Here is a 16,850-nt window from a genome sequence, read left to right on the forward strand (position 1 = left end):
TGTTACTTCAGTATGGGTATATATGTTGTATTTTTATAGCTCAATAAATACATCATGGACTCAAAAAAATATATGATAGTGCAGATTCTGATTTGGGCGAAGAACTACTTTGCTCCCGACCTTTGACCTCGCGCCGAACAATGTGACACATTTGTATGAAGTTCCAAAATCGTATTGCACGGCTCAGAAAACCATATCAGTTGCACGCAAAAATGAATCTCAGAACTGATCTGATGTATGAGATGCAATAAGCAAACGTTTCTTTCATTATGAAAGCAATGCAGGTGGGAAAAAACGAACATTCAACTTACAAGATAACCAGATGCTAGCGAACCAAAACAAAAACACGAGTACCCTCCCCTTGCTTCGTTAGCAGACGACTTTTGAGAATCTGTCAGACCGTCCTTACCTGGCACGGTTGGGCTTCGCTATCATCAGCTGTTTCACGTGTTTTGCGAGCAAGTCTACTCTTTTGCCTGGCTCTGCAGTAAGTCCACATTGGCGATGAAGGTATCTAAGAACTTAACATGTGTGTATTTTTCCGTAATCCAGTCATATTCTTTCAAAATGCAATCAAGCGGCGGTGACAGACTTGGGTCCTGTTTTCATCGCATCAATACCAGTTTAGGTTCATGCAAACACACTCGCAAAACAGTTTATCATGTAGATACATTTCAAATAGGGAGCAAATGGTTAAATCTACATATGTGTTCCCTAAAATTTGCTTCTCTGTCAATAAGACTAATTGTATAATAATGCGTTCGAAAAAAACAACGTGGAATCGATTCTGAATCGAGTCGAGTAAGCCAAATGGGGGCCAAACCGGTTTCCCCGTTCCGCCGACCTGAAACGCAAAAGAATTGTGCGCTTCAACTAAATGGATTTCTATACGACTTCATTACTTTCTTGCAACTTATGAACCTTTACTTAACGCTTTTAAACGGTCTGAAAGTAGTGTTACCGCGTACTTATAGATGCACTCATTCGTTTTATTTTTTCAGCGACGGTCACTTAGTTTAAGGTTGCAAAAAGGCCATGTCTCGCTGAAAACACTGTTTCACACTCCACAGATCGCAAAAGTGCCGCTAGTAGTCTACACTTTGTGTTTGATGGTAGAATGGGATATACAGATTACAACACTCGTGGTTTTTTATATGGCTTGTATTTCAGTCAAGACCCAGCGGGAATATCAATCGAGAGCCACTCGCCAAAGGCTCGTGTCTCCCGATGATATTCATCCGCTGGGTCTTGACTGAAATACAAGCCATATAAAAAACCACTCGTGTTGTAACCTATACATATATCGTCCAACATTATCTACATGCTGTACTGCAATAAGTGTGACCATGCACAGTATATCGGGCAGACAAAAAACAGTCTCAAAACCCGCTTTTACTTGCATAGATCACACATCCAAAACAATGTTGGTACACATGTGACAATGCACTTCAGTTTACCTGGACACTCACTGCATGACATGCGGTGTTTACCCATCGAACAGGTGTACACCAACAACCCTACACACAGGCACGAGAGGGGACAGTTTTGGATCAGAAAGCTACAAACAGTCTTTCCAAGTGGACTAAACACTGTCACCAAGTTAATGTCAGATGTGACAACACCTTATAGTTGATGTAACATTCCTGCGATCACGTCCGGGACGTGTTTAACTTTTGAAAGTAAATTTGACTACAACTGTGTAAAAGATATGTACTTTTCATGAACCGCCTGTTTTACAGTGATGAACTTGTATATATACATTGTTTTCATTCATAGGGACAACCCTATCAACTGAGAAAGGAAACTAACTTGCGTCGATCCAGAACTTACCACATCGGATGTTGAAAACAAAAAAACAATTAATCTACTTGCTAACGTATTAACATGTCAACGCACATAAGCGGGCATGTAAATCTGCATGTTATTTATCTCGACGGGGTGAAAGAATATAATGACGTCACTCTCGGCAGAGCCTCGAGTGACGTCATCATATTCATTGACCCAGTCTCGACAAAATATCAGGCGATACCATTAAGATGGACGGAGCTGTAACTTATACTTATAGGGCTTAGCAATAAGCTCTACAATTCTCAATCCTGTTTGAGTGGACTTCGACTCCAAAGGTGATTGTGGTGTTTCGGCACTCGGTTACATTTGGCGTCGTCAATAGGGATGGGACTCGACATGATATGTTCAGGAATGGCATTATGGCCACTGAATCATTTACGTGCTGTTCCCATTCCACGAACCTGGGAGGGACCTAAGCTTGGCGGGTCCATGGTTCGGAACTTTGGGGACAAAGTTCATTCAAAGAGGGTCGAGTGTGACAGGGAGACTACCGTCGCCCTTCACAGCAGACTCTGCAGAGTTGTTCGCCTTAGAAGTTGTGAGCTATGTATAGCTGGCTCGCAAGGCAACACCTGTGGATTGTAGAGGTCTGTTTGTGATGTGGTCTAGCGGCTTTTGTCTCTCTGTTCGGGGTCATTTTTGTCCTCAGACTCAGCACGAGTAATTCACTGCAGTTGCTGGCCCGTAGAGTGCGTCTTTCACAAGCAGACATGCTGATTACATAGCGACTGCTTTAACGTACCTCGAGCTTACATAGCCAAGTCAGTGCTCAAAATACGATTTCTTCCCGAATTCCTGATGGTAAAGGGGGACAATCACATTTTGTGTGTGTTTTAACACACGACACAGCTCTCTTGGCATAGACCCAGAGAGGGCTTTTTTTAACTGCCCTTGGTGGCTTTTCCACTCGCCCTGCAGGAGTCCTCGTGATTCTCGGGAGAGAAGTGAAAGTCACTAGAGGGTGAGCTTCAGCTCACTCTTTGTCAAGGGACGCTTTTGTCATCCCTTCTTTTTTCTTTTAACAGTGCGAGACGCCTGCTCATACCAAAGCTCATTTTCTAGTCATTTCGCTTTTAGAGGGTCCTCTACCAAGGTCGCTCACAACTACACACAAACACACTGCTCTCTGAGTACTCCTCACTGCATTTGAACACCAAAAGGCCCTCACAATGGCCACTGCCACCTTTGTCATAAGCGACAAACCACCTTTGGCTACCTCTACCCCTGCTGAATCTATGGACAGCACATTGTGTTGCACACCCCGAAAAAGGTTAAGAGATTCCGACAGCTTCTCTCCAACAAGCTCAAAAAAGACAAAAGAGAGCTCAAACAACCACTCTGACGCTGACGCCAGTGTCAATAACCACAACGCAGCAGTGCCCTCAGAAGACGGGAACATTTCACCTTCCCAAAGCACAGAAGGCGATGACATTTTTAAAACTCAACGCCGCCGTCAGCGGAAGAAAAAAGCACCCATTGCTAACAGTGATGCCGAACAGGCTCTGCCTCAGCCACAGTCAAAAGTCTCACAACCAGTCAAAACTGGGCCCCCTAGACACACAAAGTCAAAAAAGGTGACACCAAGTCTTCCTCCAACCTTTGCACAATACCCAGTCATTCTCACCAACGCGGCTACAGGTCCAGCTATGTTCTCGAAACTTGGGCCATCACTCCAGTGTCGTGTTTTGGTTGACGCGGTCGGTCAGATAGAAGGTGTACGACCTCTGCCCTCGGGCAAATTCTTGATTGCCTGCTGCAATGAAAAACAACAACATAAACTTGCCAATCTCACCAGTCTCGCTCAAGTGCAAATAAGATGCACTATACCAGAGGCAACAACGGAAGGTGTCATCAGACCCATCCCACTCTCTGAAGACCTTGATAAACTTCAACAATCTCTTGAGAAAGTAAAATCTCTTCAGCGGTTAAAAAACCAGAAGGGGGAACTTACTCAAGCTGTCAAAATCACTTTTTTAAAGAAAACGCTACCAGATACAGTGAAGATAGTGAAAACCTTCTTTGCTGTCGAACCCTATGTGGCCCCAGTCAGAAGGTGTACTAAGTGCCAGAGATTGGGACATGGCTCCAAACAATGTAAAGCCAGACAAGACAAATGCCCAAGATGCGGTCAAAAGAAAGACCACCCAGTTGACAACTGTCCAAATGACAAACACTGCCTAAACTGTGGCGGTCCCCACTCGGCAGCTTACTTAGGCTGTCCTGAGCTAGTGCTCCGAAGAACAGCAAACAAAATCCGAGCAGCCAAATACATCCCATATGCAGAAGCAATAAGAAGAGCAAAGTTTGAAATAATGAAAAAACAAAAGAAAGACCCAGATACATCTAATGACTCTGATTCAGAAGTCGACGAGTGCTGGGTGCTGAAAATGGCAGGGGGGAAAAGTGCTCCTCGCGGTGCCAGCAAAGCAAAGAGAAACCTGGCTACCTCCCCAGCTTTCGTGGCTGAGATTGAAAAACAGGATTATAGCACTATCTGGCCAGAACCAACAACAAGCCGCATACGCACAGGAAATCAAGGCGGACCAAGCAACCCTCGTAGTGAAAACCCCATTTCAGAGCAAAATATCGCCCTCCAGAGACCTGGACAAAGAACTGGCATAAACCCTATTAATAATGAGTCTACTGTTGCCCAGAAACTAAAATCAACACACAATGTAAAAAAGGCCCCCACAAAAGCAGCAGACAAAACAAAGACAAACAAACAGCCAACAACAAACAATGAGAAAAAGGTTGCTGATGCAGAATCTCAAACTTCCCCCACACACGATTATGATGACTTGTTCATGGATGAACCAAAGTTGATGATTGTTGAGGAAGATGAAACACAAAACACACCAAAGCCACAGTCCGAAGACTGCCTCAGACAACATATTTTAAAAGAAAGCTATGCAAAGATGAAGATGATGAGCGCCGAGAACTGCGGTGAGGTGTTCAAATTCGTCACTGGCATCCTAGCTGCACTTATTGAAGCAAAAACGAATGAAAGCCCCGAAAATGTTCTGACACTTCTGACAGGGCTATATACTGAAATATTTAAGCCAAAGGAAAATCCAACTCCACCAGCCTTAAATAAGATACTTACCACTCAATGCGCTCTTCTCGGCATTCAGGGAGGCAGATCTGTAACAGAGTCTCAACCCCTTGACAACACAATGACATAGAGAGTTGAGGGGCAGATCAAACGGTCACAACAGACTTTAGGTCTTCTGTGATTGAAATGGATTCAAGAATAAATATACTGCAGTGGAACTGTCGTTCCCTTAACACTGCTCTACCGTACCTTATTAATTATCTTAACCAAAACAACATGTTCAATGTATTATTGATACAGTCCCCACTCTGTCATGCGGGAAAACTCCCCTTCATATCTGGTTTCTTTTACCCACCCGTCACAGATTATCAGGTTGATGATACGAGCGGAGCACAAACTATCAAGTACACAGTAACCTATGTCAGAGACAATCTGAAGTACAATGTTCACCCAACCCCTGTTCCGGCCGACACAAAAATACATTCAAACCTAGTTGAACTTCTGCTGAATGATGGCCCACCCATCTTCTTATTAAACATATATAACAGAAACATTACCAAAGGCCCGATTTTCAGCTGGCTCCCAGAGCTCGACGGAAGACGCACCTGGGTGATCGGAGGAGATGTTAATGGCCGAAACCCCCTGTGGGATGCCAACTTCCCCGATCAGACATGTGTCGTGGGAAAGAGCCTTGCCACCTATATAACGCAATCAAATGTGTACTTACTAAATGACGGATCAGCAACCAGAATACCCGATATCTCAAACCAACACCCCTCCGCCATTGACATAACCTTGGTTAGTCCCACTCTCGGATTAACAACGGACTGGTGCGTTGTGTCAGATAAATTAAAAAGCGACCACTTACCAATCATGATATCCATTATTGGGAAATCACCACACACAGAGCCAGGTCCAAAAGCCTTAAAATACAATTATAAAAAGGCAGACTGGGCAGTTTTCAAGGACGCTGTCACTAAGTCTGCCGATGCACATACCCTCTTGGATGGCAATCCAGAGTCCCAAGAAAGTATCGACAACAAATATAAACAGCTAAGATCAAACCTGCTGAATGCAATGGAATTGTCAATCCCCAAAACAAAACCTTTTATCGGACCCAGTAGAACTGATCAGAGCCCATGGTGGACAGAAGAATGCAGAACAGCCATCAGGTTAAAAAGAACTGCAAAAGAGAAGTATGATCGCTTCAGGTCTGCACAAAACCACAACAATATGAAATCAACCGAAGAACCCTGGGACAGTAGGGGCGACCACCCCCAACCAGGCGCGTTCACAGGTGGCGGATAGTGAGATGGCCTTCAGATATGGAGGTTAGCTGCGAAATAAGCCAGGCTTGCCAGGACGAATAAGCAGTCGCGGACCAACTGGCGGTGCTTCCAACAGGATGGGGCGGGATAACAGGTGGCACTGTTACACTCAAGAAATACCCCAGGTCTCCAATGACGGGAGCATCATGCGATCAAGAGCCGCATCTTAAGTTCTAGCCCTGGGGAAGGTCACCTCAGATAAACAAACCAGCCAGCTATGGCCAAATAGCCGGGTAGACTGGACTCGACAGCCCTGTAAAGCCACCAGTCTAGGAGAAGGACCACTCCGATATAAAAACACGCTGAAGCCGGATGAGCTGGGCCATGTATGGCGCATAACGACAGCTCAACGCATCAACGCTCATATGACAGACGACAACGGAATTTCACGATGTGGTGCTCTACCGTTGGAGACCCGCCGGGGTGGAAGAGTGCCGGGCCCTGTGCCTCAAAGGGGCCCAAGCCAAGCAACTGGTGGTCCCCGTACCCCGTATCGTGGTGGAGCCAGGCGGCGGGTGAGACGGGTAAATGCGACTGGCAACGACAACCGAAGAACAATGTGACAAAATTATAGACAAAGCAAAAAAAGAATACTTTGAAAACATGTCCAGCAAAGTGAGCGATTACAGAGATGCTGGAAAAATTTGGACCAAAATAAGGAAATTCAAATGCAGACACAAGCAGGCTGAACGTCCTCTTATGCACGAAGGAAAAAAATATGAAAGCCTTCCTGAAAAAGCAGAACTGTTTGCAGATATTTTTGCAGCAGCAAGCCAAACAGATAAACTGTTATGTGAGCAGGAACTCTTCCGTAAGAAGTGGGAGGATAAACAGGACTTAAACGACCCAGAACTCAACCCTTCCTTAAAAATAAATGCTCCCTTATCCATTCAAGAACTGAAAACGGCTATAGCATCGGTGACAAAAGTCCGATCCGCCTGTGGTTCTGATCCAATAAACTATCAGGTCATACAACATTTACCAAACCAAGGATTAAATCTTTTACTGGATTTTTACTCAACATGCTGGAAGTCTGGCCTGATTCCCTCAGCTTGGAAAGAGGCTGTTGTGATCCCCATTTTAAAGCCTGGAAAACCAAGAGCTGACCCTTCCAACTGGCGCCCTATATCTTTGACCTCCCATCTGAGCAAAATCTATGAAAGAATACTAAAATCCAGACTAGAAGATGAAATGGAAAGAAAAAAGGTAATACCCCTGTGCCAAGCCGGTTTCCGTCGAGGCAGGGGTGTCTCGGATCACATTGTAAAACTGTCCTCCAAAATTAAGAAAGCTCTCTCACGCAAGAAGTCTCTCTTTGCTGTCTTTTTTGACATCAAAAAAGCCTACGATACAGTATGGCACCAACGATTGTTGTTCAAATTGAAGCAATTAGGCATCAGTGGTAATATGTTTCAATACATAAAAAGCTTTCTAATGAACAGGTCCTTTCAAACTGATTATAAAGGTGCCAAATCATCCACTCGCAAAGTTGACATGGGAGTGCCACAGGGCTCAGTAATAGCACCACTGCTTTTTAGCATTATGCTGCATGACATATCGACAATTAAAACACATGGAGCCGAACTGACGCTTTATGCGGATGATATTGCTCTATGCAAAGAGTATCAAAACAAAACCTATAAAACAGAACACAAATTCTCTAAAGAGTGGCAAACAGCTATAGATAACATTGCGAACTATATGCGGGAGAATGGCTTCACTCTCTCTGCCGAGAAAACTGTATTCGTTGTCTTTACAAACCGAAAACTGGAAGATCGAGAAAAGATACAGTTCTCACTAGATAAATCTGTTGTCTCACCCAGTCAGCAGGTGAAATATCTGGGCGTACTTTTCACCTCAAATGGACTATGGACTGCTCACTTAAAGTATCTTTTAAGCAAAGCAAATAAGACCATCAACCTTCTTAAAATACTGGCTGCCCAACCATGGGCAAAGTGCCCAGTTATTCTAACAAACATCACCAGAGCTCTTATAAGATCAAGACTATCATATGGACAGGAGGCCTACTTCTCGTCGGCTCGAAAATGGCTTGATAAGCTACAGTCAGCGGAATGTCGTGCCCTTCGGCTTGCCCTCGGACACCCAAGGCATTCAAAGCAGGCCATTGTATACCACCAAGCAGGATTCCTCCCTCTTGACATGTGGCGGCGTAAGTGCTGCGCAGATTACAATGTTCGAGCCAACACAGTGCAAAACTCAACAAAAGAGGAGCTACAACCGCATTACAATCATGTCCAAAACAAAAAGGCCCACTTTGGCACTACTTTCTCCTCACTGGCTCAATTCAATGCTTCACTCTTTAGTGAAATCAGTGTCGACCCAAATGATGTGGCCCAAAACCCCATATCTCGTGATCCCTCATGGACAATGAAAGAAATGAATTTTGACACAGAATATTGCACAGCTACAAAGGATGATCAGTTATTACTCAGGATACAAGCCCTTGAGCACATTGATACTGTATACAAAGGCCATGTTCATGTTTACACAGACGGGTCAGTGTTGGATGACAAGAAGGCTGGCGCAGCTTTTGTAATCCCCAGCGATGACATGACTGGGAAATTTAAACTGTGCAACAGAAACTCGATCTTCTCAGCTGAGCTCCTTGCCATCTGCATGTCGCTTGTTCATCTCAATCTCAAGAACACTCCTCCTCAAAAGATAGCTATATTCTCTGACTCCAAAGCAGCCATTGAAGCATTAAGATCTAACAAAAGATCAAAAAGACATGATCTTGTCATTGCCATAAAGGAGCTGGCAAATAAAATTATAAAAAAAGGAAGCGATATTAACCTGGTCTGGTGTCCAGCACACGTGAACGTGCCTGGCAACGAGAAAGCGGACAAAGCCGCTAAAGAAGCTGCCCAAGGCATAGGCGCCTCCGAGGTAGACCTGCCATTGTCTGCTTCTGAGATCAGTAGCCTTACAGACTCTCTTCTCTGGAGAGAATGGAGGAACAAATATATGCACAAGGCTATAAGCTCTGGCTGGCTCATTCGGGAAGCCCCATCAAAACAGATGAACACCTATAATGCATGCCCACGTATAATAAAAAGGATTAGCCGCCTAAGGGCAGAAGCTGGGAATTACCAATTTCTAGAGCTTAATTGCACCTGTCAATCCGACCTCACCATTGCTCATTTAACTTTGGAGTGTGATTTGAACTCATGCCACTTTCAACCCCTGACTCAGTTTATAAACTCAAATAGAAATATTCTGCCAAATACCTCAAAGGAAAAATTAAGCTATCTTTTAAGTTTTAATAAAGAGCTTGGGTGGCAAGGTCCCAAACGTATCGCTGGACTTATGCACACGCACCCACTTGGTCCCTGGATATGAAGAGACGTTGCTGCGGCTGACGCCATTGCTTCTCATACAGCTACTATATATTTTTATCAGAACTTTTAAAAATACCATTTTATATCCAAGTATCTCTTAACACCATTTTTAATTAGATGAGCGAGAGTGTGCGGGGGGCGGGAGGGTGGTGAACCACTGTACATAAAGGGAAAGTTTGTGTGCGCGCCTGTGTGTGTTTTTAATCTAAGACAAATGTCGCCAATGTTTTTACAGTGTGACGTTAAATAAACGATTTTATCATCATCGTCTCTCTGTATGTTCTTGCCTTCCTTTGTGAAGCCGTAACAGTTTTTATAGGGCTTAGAAATAAGCTCTAAAATTCTCAATCCTGTTTGATTGGACTTCGCCTCCAAAGGTGATTGTGGTGTTTCGGCACTCGGTTACATAAGTATTGCAATTCGTGTACAAAATCCCTCCCATCTTCAAAATATTGCCAGTAATACTACCCCTCCCATCGTAAATATTCTGCATCAAATTTGGTGGGGATATTCAGGTGGACCCCGGGCACAAACTGGTGGATGAAAATTTTCAACACGTGCTCTAAGCCGGCGAACCGCCACGCTGCATACTCTGTCTCGCGATCCACCCGGCGAAGCCGGGTATTCCTCTAGTAATATATATATAGCTTAGATGGCGCGACTCGAAGAAAATATCGAGCCGTCAACGCATAAATTATACTGAGCTATAGGTTCTCTTTCTTTTGATTGTCTCATCATTTGTATGTTCGGCCCTTTTAAAACCTCTACAGGTCCATGTATTAGTTGTGTGTGTGTTTGTGAGTGTGTGTGAGTGTGTGTGTGTAGTGTGTATTGTGTGTGCGTGTGTGTGTGTGTGTGCGTGTGTGTGTATGTGTGTGTGTATGTGTGTGTGTATGTGAGTGTGTGTGTGTGTGTATTGTGTGTGCGTGTATTGTGTGTGTGTGTGTGTGTGTGTGTGAGTGTGTATTGTGTGTGCGTGTGCGTATGTGTGTGTGTGTGTGTATTGTGTGTGTGTGTGTTGTGTGTGTGTGTGTGTGTGTGTGTGTGTGTGTGTGTGCGTGTGTGTGTGTGTGTGTGCGTGTGTGTTTATAATTAAACGTTCCATTAGCCAATGAACCAGCTTGTTGTTTTGTTCCTTGATTTCGGAACGTCAGCAGTCTACCTGTGTCGGATTTCAATTTATTTTAACATTATTTTTCTACTCAGAATGGAGAATACATACGTGATTCTTAAACCCAATTCGCTCATTATGGGCCACGCAGTTGCTATATCTCAAACATTTTAATTAATTCTGTAAATTCAAAAATGACAGTCGTAAATCGGTGGGAGATATAATTATACTATGGGTAGAATATATAGCCTATATATGCGTAATAATATTACATTATTTCCATGCATTTCTAAAAAGGAAACAAACATTTTCATGCCTCAACGCTTTCGCGTTTTACATGTCAATAGTTAAGTGCTGTCGTTGGAGTAAAATGTCTACCAATTCAGTATACTTGCCTAATTTTATAAGCTTCGTGTGCCGGCGCTAAACTGCTAAAAATGCACACAAAATAATTATACAGTTGTGTACTGAAAAAAGACACTATCTGCTGCCTGTGTCTCTGTAATAAAAGGGCTCGACAAGATAAAACTTTTTTTTTTTTAAATAAAAAAGAAGAAGATTATTTAAATGAAGTACACTTTACCCGAATCAAGGCCAAACGTAGAGGTACAATAATAGTGGTATGACATCTTTAGATAAAGATGAAAGTTTATCTTGAAGGAGGGTCATTTTGACCGTATCGGGTCAAAATGTTAAGGACAAATTGAGTGCAGTTGTTGAGTGCAGTTGAGTGCAGTTGTTGAGTGCAGTTGTTGAGTGCAAAATGTTAAGGACAAATTGAGTGCAGTTGAGTGATCTCCAAAACCGGAGATCTCTAAAGACGTAAAAGCGTTTTCCTTAAATGAAAGTGGAATTTGAAGGTCATATAGCTTTGGTATGAATCTCAAAAGAGAAGATCAATAGAATTCCTAGAAGGAAAAATATTTTCCGGACTGACGGCCATATTTGAAGGTCAAATAATGATCGATGGTATGTCACCAACAACTTGTCCATAATCACTGTGGAAAAATGCCCAAAAAAGCATGTGTGTTCAGTTTGTGTGTGCTTGTGTGCATGCGTGTGTGCGTGTGTGTGCGTGTGTGTGGGTGCGTGTCTGTGTGCGTGCGTGTGTGTGTGTGTGTGTGTGTGTGTGGGAGTGCGTGCGTGCGTGCGTGCGTGCGTGCGTGTGTGTGTGTGTGTGTGTGTGTGCGTGTGTGCGTGCGTGCGTGCGTGCGTGCGTGTGTCTGTCTCCATTTTCGATGACATACCTCGTATGTGTTCCTAAATTACAACGTCACTGTGTCTATTAGAGTATGATTAGATTGAAGAAAAAAACGTCAATACTATTTATATCTAGTCAATTATACCACTGCTAATTACTTCTGACGTCGCCACATCATTCTACAGATCATCTAGAGTAATGTATAACATAAATTAGTAATTTAGCCGAATATTCAAACAAAATCATACCACATGTACATACTAAACCATCCGGCGACACCAAATCGCTCTATAATCGCTTTATAATATCGGAAAAAAAGTTCAAAATTAATTTGAACCGTCGAATTCGCCGGAATATTCTAATTAAGTACTACCGACTATACCTTTTGACGACGTCATGTTAATTTTGAGACCAAGACCATCAAGACCACCTATGATAATCTACAGCAAACGAGTCATTTATACTACCAAAATCGCCGAATATTCAAATAAATAGAGGTTTAAAGTCGCTTGTTCGTTTCAATGCTTTTAGTCATTCAGTCTTTCATGTGCCAGGAGAATGGTTCCGAATAACCCTCACTTACTCTAATACACATGTTGTATGCATTTATAGCGCTTATTTCCCTTTGTTTATCAGATCTCTAAACAGCGCTCTGCCTCATGTGTTTAATTTAAGATTCTTGTCGAATATTCGAATCAAATTTTACTTGGCTTTTCAACTGTACACCTTCTGATGGCACGGGATTGATCGATTGGTCGACATTAGTTTTTTTTTATACCGTACAACTACTAATTTAGACCATGCAATTCGCCGAATTTTCTAATTAAATTGTATTATCAACTATACATTTTGACGGCGCAACATTGCTCGACAAACCACCCAGAGTAATGTAGCTTATAGCACACAGAAATAATTTGAATTACCAAGTTCACCGGACATTAAACTTTAGGGGTTTTCCCGTAAATTGCAATTGATCGACTTGATCAAACTGTTTGGACGGAAAACTTTCATTTCCTTGATCTCAATCAAAACAAGGCAGTTACGACTGCCTCAAAATCGTAAAACCCTGAAAAGCATTAACGTTGAGTTGACATTTTCCGCATTGAGAGTAGAAATTTGAAGCTTCTTGAACACAGACACACAGACATTGCAAAAGTTACATAGTGAAACACACATACACACATACACACACTCACACACACACAAAGACACACACACACACACACACACACACACATACACACACACAGAGACACTCACACACACACACACTCACACGCACACACACACACCACACACACTCACACCATACACACACACATACACTCACACACACACACACACACACACACACTCACACGCACACATACACACACACCCGTGACACACACAAGCACAGAGGCCTCTTGGAACAAGTTATTTGTTTCTCATAGTGACAATGAAGATTTCATTCACATGCAGTTAATTGTCACCGAAGTAAACACAAATATATATTGATTTTATAATATCTTATTTTTCAGCACACACAAAAAGAAACAACAACAAACAAACAAACGAACAAACGAACAAAACAAGCAAATAACGCATACTCCACAAACAAACAAACAAATACGGCAAACAAACAAACGTTCAAGCATTATTTAAAGACAAACGGCACCGATTTAACAAACTTAGACGTCTCTTCCCGCCTAACCCTCACTTTCACAGTAAACCCTCTGACGTCAAATCAAAACAAAGTTCACGAAGACGTTATAATGCAAATTGTAGCATCACGTAAAGATTCTGACGCTTCTACTGCATATGTCTCCTAGATACTGACAAAGAATTTCCAGAACGAAGTTTGTCTCGGTGACTTCGGCATGCAATAGCAGGAGAAAGATAATCGTAAGGTCATCGCTAGGCTGTGCACGTATCGGTTTCGTACATAATAATTTGTATCAGATTGGCCAAAGCGAGTTCTGTTGACTTGCACACTGACTCTTGAACCCTAAAAGTTTGCATGCGATCAATGATTGAAATTAATTGTGCAAACCACACCTTTGAAATCATGTTTTGCAGGAATTTACAACAACAACAACAACAACAACGAACGACGACGACGACGACAAAAACAGCAACATCAGCATGAATGAAGTAAAATTCCATCGAATCCAATGATAAAATACGCAAATCATTCAAGCATAAAAGAAAGAAGAAGACGAATAGGTCAAGGACAGAAAGAAAGCTCTCTCTCTCTCTCTCTCTCTCTCTCTCTCTCTCTCTCTCTCTCTTAAACCCCCCAGCCCACTCCACCACCACCACCACCACCCCGCTAAAATGAATCTTGTGTTTACTAAATGAAATCTCTCTTTCTCTCTCTCTCACTCTCTCTCTCTCTCAAATTCTTTCTCTCCCTGTCTCTCTCTCTCTCTCTCTCTCTCTCTCTCTCTCTCTCTCTTGAACCCCCCAGCCCACTCCACCACCACCACCACCACCCCGTTAAAATGAATCTTGTGTTTACTAAATGAAATCTCTCTCTCTCTCTCTCTCTCTCTCTCTCTCTCTCTCTCTCTCTCTCTCTCTCTTCAATTTTCTCGTCAAAAAGCCTCACTACATACTATCACGTCTGCACATGCTGGTTTAACCCTGTGGCATTAGTGAAGTAAACAGGGAAGAAATTACATCTTCAGTAAAGCCGGCAAAACTCAACAAAAGGATACTCAAGTTTTAGTGGACACACACTTTAAATAAGCTACCGTGTATTTCCTGTATAGTAAAGGAAATAAATTACGCTGATAATATTTTCCGCTTTTTATCAACCAGGCGCCAGGACGGTATTTATTTTGAGTCAAAATTACTACACGTCTTTACTCAAAATTACTACACGTCTTTACTCAAAATTACTACACGTCTTTACTCAAAATTACTACACGTCTTTACTCAAAATCAGGACTGCAAAACCCATTTTTTTGCACAACGTTGAGTTACACATGCTGATACAGTGAGGACCTAACACTCACCCCCCCCCCCCCCTATTTTAATAACATACACCCCCCCCCCTCCTCCTATTAAGACCTTTCTTTTTCCACTGAGATTCACTGTACATAAACTCACCATATTACCACCATTTTAAAGCTTCCTCCTGTCAAAGACCTGATTTTATTTAATTTTCAAAGGTCTTAAAACACAGGTTCCACTGACATAAATATTTCAAAAATAGTGAGTGCCACGGTGATGACTGGGCGTACTTGCACGATAGGTACACAAGCCTAGACTCTGAATCATACTAATGATCTTACCTATCAGTTACTCGTGAACAAGGTCAGTGTCGGGTTTCTGCGCACATATTTTATCAACTCAAACATTACTGATATATTTATACACGGTGTGTTTATTCGATGTATGAAAATGAAGAATTTTCAGAGGTGCTATTTTGGCACATTTTTGTGTGTGGATCAACCTGCATGTACTACTAAAAATCACATACAGATAATTATCTAGTTATTTGAATTCAAAAGCTTTTCTCTCTTCTTTATTTTTTATGTTGATTATCCGTTTCATTATACAGCGACAACTCATTTTCTTGAAACATGTTTCACACACACACACACACACACTGACACACTCACGCACAGCGGCACGCGCGCGCGCACGCACACACACACACACACTCACACACAAACACGCAGATACTCACACACACACAAACACACGCACACATCATGTGCAAACACACACACACACACACGCACAAACAAAACACACACACACACGCACAAACACACAAACCCACTCGCACGCACGCACACACACACACATGAGAACTGAAGGGCGGCGGAAAATCATTTTTGTTGTATGCAACGTTCAGCTTTCTGCAATACATTTTTGACCTATTTCTGCCCTTTTGAAATGTGTGTTCTGTCAGTTTTGTTTTGAAAACTACACCACTGACTGTCTGGGTTTCTGTTCCTGTGTTGTCCTCCTTGCCGGGTTTCTTTGCTGTTTGCGTGTCAGTCTTGTTGTTGCTTGTTGATGTTTTTCCCCCGTCTATTCATATCATAGATTTGTCCTGATTATTGAATAACTATTTTATGCACTACGTATCCTAAGCATTACTGGTCAGCATTGTCCAAGAACTCATGCAATGTGTCCACGCTGTCGGGTAGAGGTCAGTCATTGCCCGGGTGACCACAAAACTCGGTCAGTTTCAATTCTCGTAAACACTTGCTCGACCCGGAAGTGAAACGCGACCAAAGCAATACTGCAAGTCAGTTCACTGGCGAAGCGCCAACATTAATTTACTTCTTCACATCCATGAAACCTAAAATCCTCGCTAAACTTTCGAGCGTGCAGGGTGTAAACTGGACTTGGACTATTTCATAGCATATATTGCACAGTCGGAAAGTGCTTGCAAGCATTAATTCAGTTGTACAACGAGTCAACTACGCCCATATCGTCTGCTGTACGACCTTCAACTTCTAGATTTTCTTGTACTTCGAGTTGCAAAACAACAGGAGGGGATTCCCCTACTTATGGCGAAGCGAAACTTCAGCGGCCGCTCTGCAGTGTCTATTCAATCAGAAACGAAAATGCTCTGCAGTCGCTACTTTCTGCATGCGTTCTGCACTATAATGCAGCATACATTTCTTGCAAAAATCATACATTTTACCAATAAAGAAGGAGCAGAAAATCACCTACCTCTCTTCCAGTTTGCAGTCCGGTCGTATCTGACAGGTCTAATTTTAGACATAGGAAAAGCCATAGCTAAAAATAGCACTTATCAACAAGAACCAATAATCGTTGAGCGCTGTCATGTCTCCAGTCCTCTCTTGTTTTGTCAAAAGATGACTGCTGCGTAAGACATGCTTTTTTCCCGAAGAAGAAGGAGAAAACTATAAGAAAGAAAGAAAAGGGAAAAGAAATATAATACAGGTATGTCCAATTATTACTGTGACACGTTCTCCGCGTCAGT

The 16,850-nt window shown here is 42.6% G+C and overlaps 1 protein-coding gene across 1 annotated transcript in view; it reads right to left on the reverse strand.

Moving 5' to 3' along the window:
• The window catches only part of LOC138964289 (serine/threonine-protein kinase TBK1-like), a 111,057-nt gene extending 94,464 nt beyond the window's left edge, over positions 1-16,593 (reverse strand). Inside the window, exon 1 of the mRNA XM_070336202.1 lies at positions 16,577-16,593. The gene's annotated coding sequence lies outside the window, so the exon portion shown is untranslated. The remainder of the gene's footprint in view (positions 1-16,576) is intronic.
• Between the last annotated feature and the right edge of the window lie 257 nt (positions 16,594-16,850).

The sequence above is a fragment of the Littorina saxatilis genome, linkage group LG4 (assembly GCF_037325665.1).
Source record: "Littorina saxatilis isolate snail1 linkage group LG4, US_GU_Lsax_2.0, whole genome shotgun sequence".
In the NCBI taxonomy this organism is placed as follows: Eukaryota; Metazoa; Mollusca; class Gastropoda; order Littorinimorpha; family Littorinidae; genus Littorina; species Littorina saxatilis.